We start from the raw sequence: 10,168 nt of genomic DNA on the forward strand, positions 1-10,168 counted from the left end.
CGTGACCACCCTTCCAGTCACCTATGCGGCGACACTGCACGTCCAGCCCTCACAAGGCGCCGTTCACGAGCGTCTCTCTGGTCCGATACACCCGGAGGCGTCACAGCACCTTGACACCGGCGATGCCGCCCGTGAACATGTCCAACAGCCGGACACACCCACGCTAGAAGATCACAAGGATACCAATGAGAGTGTTCTGGAGAATGAAGACCGCATCATAGCACCCGCGGCTTTTGTACCGGAACGACGTGAATCTCTTCCTTCCTCAGACACCGAAACTCATTGCCGAAAGCAGAAGTCGCCCAAACGACGAAAAAAACGCCGCAAGACATCAGAATCGACCATTGAGCCCCCTCCGCAGGACGAAGAAATGCCACATCACTCCGACGGAGAACACGATAACACTTTCTCCTCTGCCACGGAGACGCGTCATCCACAAGACGGTGAACCGTCTGACAGAGATCGTGCGCAAGCCCCGCGCCCAGAAGCCATGGAACATAGCACGCCTGTTGTCACCGACGCCATTGAGCCGACTCGGCCAGCGCTGCCACCTCTCGCCGATGTCAAACCTGTCGGACACCTTTCATGGGCGGATGACACGGATTTCCCACCTCCATCTGATGCGGAAATGAGATCTGTTTCTCCGCTCGACCAAAACTAAAATGGGGGAAGTTTCTACGGCGCATCCTGCGACTTCTATGGACTTCCAGCATCCACAACAACAATCTTCACCAGCTACGACCCTATCAACAGCACGGATCTCCCATCAGGCGTACCGAATAGCTACTATCAATACTAATAATATCGGCTCCCATGCTAAACTTCAACTGCTCCGTGACACGCTAAGAGCAGCGGACATCGACATCGCCCTGTTACAAGAACTGAGGACAGCGACTTGGACTGGGTGTTATGGATATGAGACGTACGCCGCCCCTGCAGCTATGGAACACACAGGCGCAGCCATCCTCCTCCGAGAAGGAATTGCAGTTTCCGATGTCGCATACCTCCCAACAGCGCGAGGGGTGGCCATAACAGTTGAAGGACTCAAAATCATAAATCTCTACGCCCCATCGGGCACTGATAAACGGAGGGATCGCTCCCAGTTCTACGCAGAAGATATCACGCCTTTATTCCTCGGTCGATACGATCATCTCATCGTAGGTGGAGATTTCAACTGTGTTCTCGAGCGCACAGACCAATACCCCCATTTCACCACATGTCCCGAACTTCGCTTCCTCGTCCGCCGCCTTCGTCTCCTCGACACTTGGCGAGTGATACACGGCGACCGCCCGGGGTATACACACATCACGAGCCACTCCGCCAGCCGACTTGATAGAATATACATCTCTAACGCTCTAAAATCAGTACTCCTCGACGCGGAACGTTGGCCGTCTGCCTTTTCGGATCATGACATCTATATCTGTACCATGAACCTACGTCGACAATCTATATGGCGCAGTGCAGGACCCTGGAAACTCAATGTCGCGCTACTGCGGGACCCTGAATGTCGACAACAGGTCACCGACACGTGGCACACCTGTGTTCAACGCATATGCGTTACGAGACCACACTGCAGTGGTGGTTGCTGTGCGCCAAACCGGCCATCCGACGCACATTGACACACTATGGTAGAGCAAAAGCCAGGTGGAATCACCATACAACTGATTTCTACTATAGCGCTCTACGTGAACTCATGGATCATCCTCCATCCCCGGATCGCCTCAAAGAAGCTCAACGCATCAAGGCCAAGATTCTATCCTTGACCAGATGCCGTCTAGAGGGAGCCATTGTACGAACCCGCAGCCAAGACAGGATTAATGGTGAAGAACCTTCTATGCATCATATTGTTCAAAATGTTCGTCGACGCCGACAGGCTTTAATGACAACTTTAGACTTACCTGATGGACGACGGCTGACTTCGCAAGCTACCATTGCGGATGCATTCACAACGCACTATAGACTTTTCTATCAAGAAGTACCTCCCGGTGCAGAGGCCATTGCTGAGGTTGCCCATGAGACACTTGGTACTCTAAACGCAGCAGCTGCAACCCTCCTGACTGCTGAAGTGACCACCGACGACGTCCAGGGCGCTGTGGCGAAGGGGTCTCTGAATCGATCTCCCGGCCCGGACGGTTTACCTCTCGAATTTTACAGAACCTTCCAAGATTTGATGATGCCACGATGGAGGGACATGTACTGGGAACTTTTGTCCGGCGCGGCGAACCCGCCACCAATGTTCATGGAAGGCTTACTTGTACCAGTCCCGAAACCCGCAGGAGGAACACGACTCGACAGTTATCGGCCGATCACGTTACTCAATTCGGACTTCAAGATTTTCACACGCCTTCTGGCAGTGCGACTCAAACATGTGTTACGGGACATTGTCTCCCACGAACAAACATCCTTAGGCGGCGATCGTAATATACAGACGGCCCTCAGTGAATATCGAGATGTGATCGCTGTGGCAACACACTCGCGACTGCCAGGCGCTTTAATCTCCATCGACTTCACACAAGCGTTTGACCGCGTCAATCATGCATTCCTCAACGCAGTGATGGACCGAATGGCAATTCCCCCGACGTTCACGCAAGTGATTATGCGGCTCCTTCGTGGAGCAACGTCCAGACTTCTCGTCAACGGCAGACTTACAGAACCTATACGGATTGAACGCTCAGTACGGCAGGGTTGCCCTTTGTCGACGGTACTTTATGCCATTGCGATGGAACCACTTATTTGCGGATTACGGCGACGTTTGACAGGTATTCCACTCCGGGATCATATGTTCCGCTGCCGAGCTTACGCGGACGACTTGGCCCTCGTCGTACGTTCAGCGGCTGAAGTACAAGCTGCGATGCAGTGGATTACCCGTTACAGTGCAGGGGCAGGGAGCGCTATGAACGTGGCAAAATCATGCGCCATGAAGATCGGCCGCGGCCTTCCCGCAGACAGCGTAGCTCCATTTCAACTGGTAGACACCATTCGTTGTCTCGGATTGGTGTACACGCGAGACATTCGCCGCACCTCGGCGATCAATTTTCGTGCGCTGTTGCAACGCATCCGGGCCAACATACAAAATCACATACTACGCCCGCTGAATATGTGCCAGAGAGTCACCTTCGTCAATACCCATCTGGCAGCTCGAATACCCCATATAGCGCAGATTCTGCCCATCACTGCGACAATGGCGGCCAGGTTACAGGCGGCATTCGGCTATTTCATTTGTTCTGGACACATCTTCAAAGTCCAGTATGAAGCTCTCACCTTACCGAAGCGGGACGGTGGCCTCGATCTGGTTAATGTGAGAGCCAGGACAACGGCACTTTACACCAATACTATGCTCCGGTTATGGAAAAGCCAAAATGCTAGTTTTACTGGAATGTTGACCACCGAGCTCGCGCCTGTTTCGAGACGCCCACCGACGTCTTTGGCACACATCCCACCTCCGATGTCACATATCGGCCGTTTCTTTTTGGAGTACAGCTACATATGCACCGAGCTCCCCAGGACCAGGAAGACGACCACCCGCGACATCTACCGCCTTCTCCGAAAGTCTCCACCCCGCAACCCCGTCGAAACACGTCACCCCCAGGTTTCATGGCCTACAGTTTGGAAAACGATCCACCAACCATATCACCTCTATGTGGTACCTTCTCGTCAACGGCAAGTATACTACAAGACAGAAACTGCATCGCATCGCACTGGTGGACTCACCCCTGTGCCTCAAGTGCAATGTCGAAGATACAGATTTACATCGTTTTGAGTGTGGGCCAGCAGCAGCTGTCTGGACCCTCGTACAGAAGATTGTGGCTTTCTACCTCCGAGTACCACCACATCACGTTGTTCCCACTATGATGATATATCCCGACACGACCTACTTTCCATCGGCTAAGTGGCACGCCATCACATGGATCAGTGGCATGGCTGTCGACTACCTCTTCCGAGACGACATCGTCGATCCGGCGGACTTTTGGACACGCCTCCAAGTGTATCACCACACCCTTCGCCGGCATCGACACTATCGGGCCACTTTCGCGAACTATTTACAGAGCATTTTCACCAACCCGCCTCAAAGCTGGAATCTCAACGAACCGTGCCAGCCAAGGCTGGACGATCCCACGTTCCCCTTCAATGGTCAATGATAGAATGCATTTTGTTCTGCTGGCGCGCCAAAGTGGAGCATGGCGCGGAAAGTATTCCTATTTTATTTCAGTTCTCTTTCCTCCTCCTCTTCTAGGTTTTTTTTTTTTTTTTTTTTTTTTTTTTTTTTTTTTTTTTTTTTTTTCTCCTTACACATGTTTATCCCTTCCACACATAGCTCTCTATCTGCAGCCTATTTGTTTTCTTTCTCTTGTGCTCCAAAAAAAAAAAAAATAAATAAATAAATAAATAAATAAATAAATAAAAAAATAAATAAAAATAAAAATAAAATAAAAAAAATAACATAAAGTAAAAAAAGAGGTGCTGCTGATGGTGAGACTGTTCACTCATTTATGTTACCAAAAAAACATACACATACAAAAGAAGGCCGTTGCGGAAATATAGCTACCTTTATGTTTTACGTTTTCAAAGGATATTGTGTTATTTATGAAGAACGTCGTCTTTTATTTTCATACCCAAGAGGTTTTTATTTGTTTTCTTAATTAAAAAAAATGGTAGAGCACTTGCCCGAGAAATTAAAAAAAAAAAAAACAAAAAAACAAAAAAAAAAAAAAAAAAGTTGGCAGAGCACTTGCCCGCGAGAGGCGAGGTCCAGAGTTCGAATCTCGGTCAGGCACACAGTTTTAATCTGCCAGAAAGTTTCATATCAGTGCACACTCCGCTGCAGAGTGAGAATCTCATTCTGAAAAGTAACGTTGTTTGTTATAATTGTAATCACTTAGTATCCTGATCGTTATAATAGTGCTTATAGTTTAGATTTTTTGTAAGTTTTTTTAATGAAGATATGTGGGTCTGTCTTTCACTGCAGTGAAAAATGCTAAGGAGGCATTTTGCGAATCATTTCAATGCACATTCGCATTGCACTTTGCGAGTTTTGTGTGCTAAGAACATTTTTGGGGTCTGGTGAAGCAGGTAGTCTAGTGAAGCACGGGATACAACCCGTCGGGTTTGACCGATGACATCAGAGTTGACCAGAGAGCATTTATCACACAGATGAAAGAGCTGAAAGACTGTTCAGAAACAAAGAAATATGAGAGACGATTTTTTTTTCCTTTATTGAGTTTCGATTCCCCCTGAATGGCTTGGCTCTGAGCACTATGGGACTTAACATCTTAAGTCATCAGTCCCCTAGAACTTAGACCTACGTAAACCTAACTAACCTAAGGACATCACACACATCCATGCCCGAGGCAGGATTCGAACCTGCAACCGTAGCAGTCCCGCGGTTCCGGACTGCAGTGCTAGAACCGCACGACCAACGCGTCCGGCTTCCCCCTGAAGGGGGCGGGCTGGCAGCAGCTTAGTACGTCGCTCTTCAGAATACAGAATTTGTTTTAAAAAGATAAAGATAATAAATAATGAAAACGGGCAATAAAATCGGTGACTTACATGGTAAAATGGCGGAAAATCTTGGAACTTAAAACATAAAATAAAGGGTTGATGATGCTAATAAAATACGTAAGAATCAAACAGGTAATAGACGTAAAATCAAAAAAACACAGCGACAGTCTGGTTTCTGTTCGCAAGAGATATAAAATTTACACCCAGTGACAGCATGGTTTCTGTTCGCAGCTCTTTGGAAAGACGAACAACACTGAACATTCACTTGAACACTGCACTAAAAAATTTCCACAAATATGATACACCACAGCCGTGGGCAGATGGGGGCGAACCTGGACAGACGACAGGAAAGGAAAGGGGGGGAAGGAGAGGAAAAAACGAAGTGGGGGGAGAGGGGGGAAAGGAGCCGATGGAGGACAAGGACCCATAAGAGGGGGGGTGGGCGCTGGGCAGACGTGACAGGGAGTGGGAAAAGGCAGAGGAGGGGAATGCAAAAGGACACGGGGAGGGGGAGAAATGAGGCAGGGAGAGGTTAGGTGGGGAGAAAACAGGATGGAAGGGTGGGAGGGGGAGCCCAGGGAAAGGACAGGAAAGGAAGGGGGGGTGAGGATCAGGGTTGATAGGAGGGATAAATGGAAGGAGAGAGGGCACCATCCGGGAGGGGGAGTTGATGGAAGCCACCTTGGGAAAGGAGATGTAGGGTGTAGAGATGGAGGGTAGGGGGACACAACAGTAAAGGCGTGGCAGAGGGAGGGGATTGGAGAGGAGAGGAGCAACCAGGACATGAGGGGGACCAAGGCGGTGGGAGGTGTTGAATGTGTGGATATGTTCAAGGAATAGGAGCAGATGGGGGAAAGGAATGAAGTCGTAGAGGATACACGTGGGGGACGGGAGGTGTAAAGCGAGGCAGAGTGCATGGCGCTCAAGGAGCTGGAGGGACATAGAATTTGGAGGGGGGGGTCGGATATCCAGGCAGGACTGGCATAACAGAGGATGGGATGGATTAAGGATTTGTAGGTGTGGAGGACAGTAGAGGGGTGCAACCCCCATGTCCGGCCACAGAGGAGTTTGAGGAGTCGGAGGCGGTTGAGGGCTTTGAATTGGATGGAGTGGAGATGAGGGATCCAGGTGAGGGGGGAACCTGGACAGACGATGGGAAAGGATATGGTGGGAAGGAGAGGAGAAAACGAAGTGGGGGGGGAGGGGGGAAAGGATCCAATGGAGGTCAAGGACCCATAAGAGGGGGTTGGGCGCTGGGCAGATGTGACTGAGTGGGGAAAGGCCAAGGTAGGTGAGGGTGCGAGAGAGGCGGATAGGACAGGCGCAGATGGTAAGGGAAAAATCCAGGAGTCCGAAGGAGCGAGTGATACGACCTGTGATGATTGCCTGGGTCTTGGAAGGATTGATTTTCAGGAGCCACTGGTTACACCTTGCAACAAAAAGGTCAACGTGTTTCTGGAGAAGGAATTGGGACCGTTGGAGGGTAGGAGCGAGGGCAAGGAATGTGGTATCATCGGCATACTGCAGGAGGTGTACTGGAGGGGGGTTGGGGCTTATCTGACGTGTACAGGAGGTAGAGGAGAGGGTAGAGGACAGAGCCCTGGGGCACACCTGCAGTGGGGTAGAAGGTGTGGGAATCGGCGTTATGGATGGTAACGGAGGAGGGGCGGCGGGAGAGGAAGGAGGCCATCAGAAGGATGTAGTTGACAGGAAGGGCGTAGGTTTGGACTTTAAACAGGAGACCAGGATTCCAGACACGGTCGTAGGCCTTTTCGAGGTCGAGGGAGACAAAAATGGCAGAGCGACGGGAGTTAAGCTGAAGGGAGAGGAGATGAGTGAGACGTAGGAGTTGGTCATCGGCAGTGAAGGAAGGTCGAAAGCCACATTGGGTGTTGGGGAGGAGGTGGTTTTGGCGGAGGTGGTGATGGATGTGTCGGACAAGAATGGATTCCAAGACCTTGCTGAACACTTTGGTGAGACATATAGAACAATAGGAAGAGGCATCAGATGGAGGCTTGTTGGGTTTGGGGAACATCAGGATAGAGGAGGTTTTTCACAGGTCAGGGTAGAAACCAGTGGCGACGATGACATAGAGGGTGGCAAGGATTGCAAGGAAGGGGGGAGGGCAGTGTTTGAGGTGGCGATAGGTAATGCGGTCGTAGCCGGGAGCAGTGTTGCGTTTAGTGTGGAGTGTGAGGCTGATGTCCTGTGTAGTGATGGGAGTGTTAAGTTCAGATGGCAGTGTGTGGCCCAAGTACTGGAAGGTAGGAGCAAGGGGAGGAGAGACGAAAAATATAGTTGACACATATCAAGGCAAGTAGTATTTTCACATTAAGGATATCGCATGTTTGTATCGTATTATTTCTGTGGAAAATGAAGGGGAAAAAATGGATGGAAATATTGGTAGCGTACAACACCTAACGTCACATTTACAGTGTGGTCCATTGACCGTGACCGGGCCAAATATCTCACGAAATAAACGTCAAACGAGAAAACTACAAAGACGCGATACTTGTCTAGCTTGAAGGGAGAAACCAGATGGTTCTATGGTTGGCCCGCTAGATGGCGCTGCCATAGGTCAAACGGGTATCAACTCCATTTTTTTAAAATAGGAACTCCCATTTTTTATTACATATTCGTGTAGTACGTAATGAAGTATGAATGTTTTAGTTGGACCACATTTTCGCTTTGTGGTAGATGGCGCTGTAATAGTCACAAACATATGGCCACCCATAGCCCCATCTGGTTTCCCCCTTCAAGCTAGACAAGTTTCGTTCTTTGTAGTTTTTTCGTTTTACGCTTATTTCGTGAGATATTTGGCCCGGTCATGATCAATGGACCACTCTGTATATGGGTTGTATCTCGAACCTCATTCGAACTGTATTGGTTAACTACAGTACGGGATACAAGTTTAGCGTACGTCGATTTCTTCGTTTTCGTTAGCATTAATATCATGTTGTTCAGTTGAACTATACAGATCAACTGAAGCATGGCATACAAGGCATCTAGAGGGTTGGATCCCCTCCTTCGAAAACCTTAGATTGCAGAGCCTGAGCTACTCTCAGCGTGGAATCTCCGTCTTCGGAGATCGTTGCTGTTGCTGTCTGTCTGTCTGTCTGCCAACCCGTCTGCCCGCCGCTCGCTACTGTAGCTGTTCGTCCGTCAGTCGCCGTTCGTCCACCATGAGTACTCCCGCCTCCACTGTCATGTACACCTCCACCTCCCCCTCTTCCACAGCCACTTCCTGGAATGCCGCCCCTGGCCTCCCTCCTTACACCTCACCTCCCCTTCCCCCACTTACCCATTCCCCTATCTCCTCCCCTGCTGTATACCCCCACCTCTACACCCTTCATCCAGCCTCCACACCCTCAACAGCTCCCACTACTACCCCCGCCCTCACATACGCCTCTGTTGCCGCCTCTGCTGCCACCCCTCAGGTGGTCGGCTTCCCCTCTCTCACCCACCCCATCACTTCGTCATCTGTATCTCCCGCACGCATCACGTCACGCCGAGCCACAGTCGCCACCACTGAACTGGCTGCTTCTCCTGGCACCTCCACTACGCCACAGGGATCTGCCGCCCGCCACCTCCCTCTCCTCCCCGTCCCTCTCCCCTCCTCCCACCCTCCAGTTTCCAAAAAACCCCAAAAGCGCGTCATTACCGACTCTGCTCCCGCCACTTCCCACAAAAAGTCAGCACCAACTCCCCCTCCTCCTGTCGTCTCCACAGACACCACCCCTCCTCCAGCCACCCATACCGCGGCCCCCACCCTCCTCACCTTTGTCAACTCCCGATCCTAAGTTCCTCAATGCTCGTACACTCACCGTGGAGATACAAACGTATTTACCTGGTGCTCACATCTCCCAACTCATTCCTCGCAGGGACTCAGTCCTTATCGAGTCCCCGTCCCCCTCCTTTGACACGGACCTCCTCCGTAAACTCCCATGAGTTATGTTTGGCCCCATGCATCTCTGACACCCTTCCTTTCCTCTTCCACTCCTCGTCAGCCCCAGCCTCCCCGTCGCCCCCCCCCACCTACACCGCTGTGATCACCGAGTTCAGCCCAGTGATCATGGAGGATGAAGTGTTGGTGGAGCTAAACTCCCACCCGGACCTGGAAATCCGTTCTGCCTGCCGTATCCACAATGCCTCTGGTCTGACCTACCTCATGCAGGTCTTCTCTGAGTCTGCCCCCTCCATTGACCATCTCCTCACCCAGGGTGCCCTGGTATACCACTGTCGCCACCCTGTTGAATCCTCCAAATCCCCTCCCCAATCCTACTGCTGCCAGTGGTGCCTGATGTACAATGACCACCTGACTCCCAACTGCAGAAACCCTCCCATCTGTCCCCATTGCAAGGCCTCCCACTTTCTTAAGAAATGCCCCAACCTCGCTGCTCCTCCTTCCTGTAACACCTGCAATGGCCCCCATCCCACCTACTCCCACAAGTGTAAAGCCAAAACCCCTCCAACCACCCCTGAGCTTACAGTCCCTGTTCATCCCGTTGATCTCCCTGTCCATCCCAACAATTCCCTCCACCCAGCCCCCACGGCCGAGGACATCATCTGGTTCCTTACCGTTGTACTCCAAAACATTCACCCTTTTCAGCGCCCCCACACCTTCCAACAAATCTCCCTTGCCGCTCGCTCCATTTTCCACCTGAACACC

This window comes from Schistocerca piceifrons, chromosome 5 (assembly GCF_021461385.2).
Source record: "Schistocerca piceifrons isolate TAMUIC-IGC-003096 chromosome 5, iqSchPice1.1, whole genome shotgun sequence".
Classification (NCBI taxonomy): Eukaryota; Metazoa; Arthropoda; class Insecta; order Orthoptera; family Acrididae; genus Schistocerca; species Schistocerca piceifrons.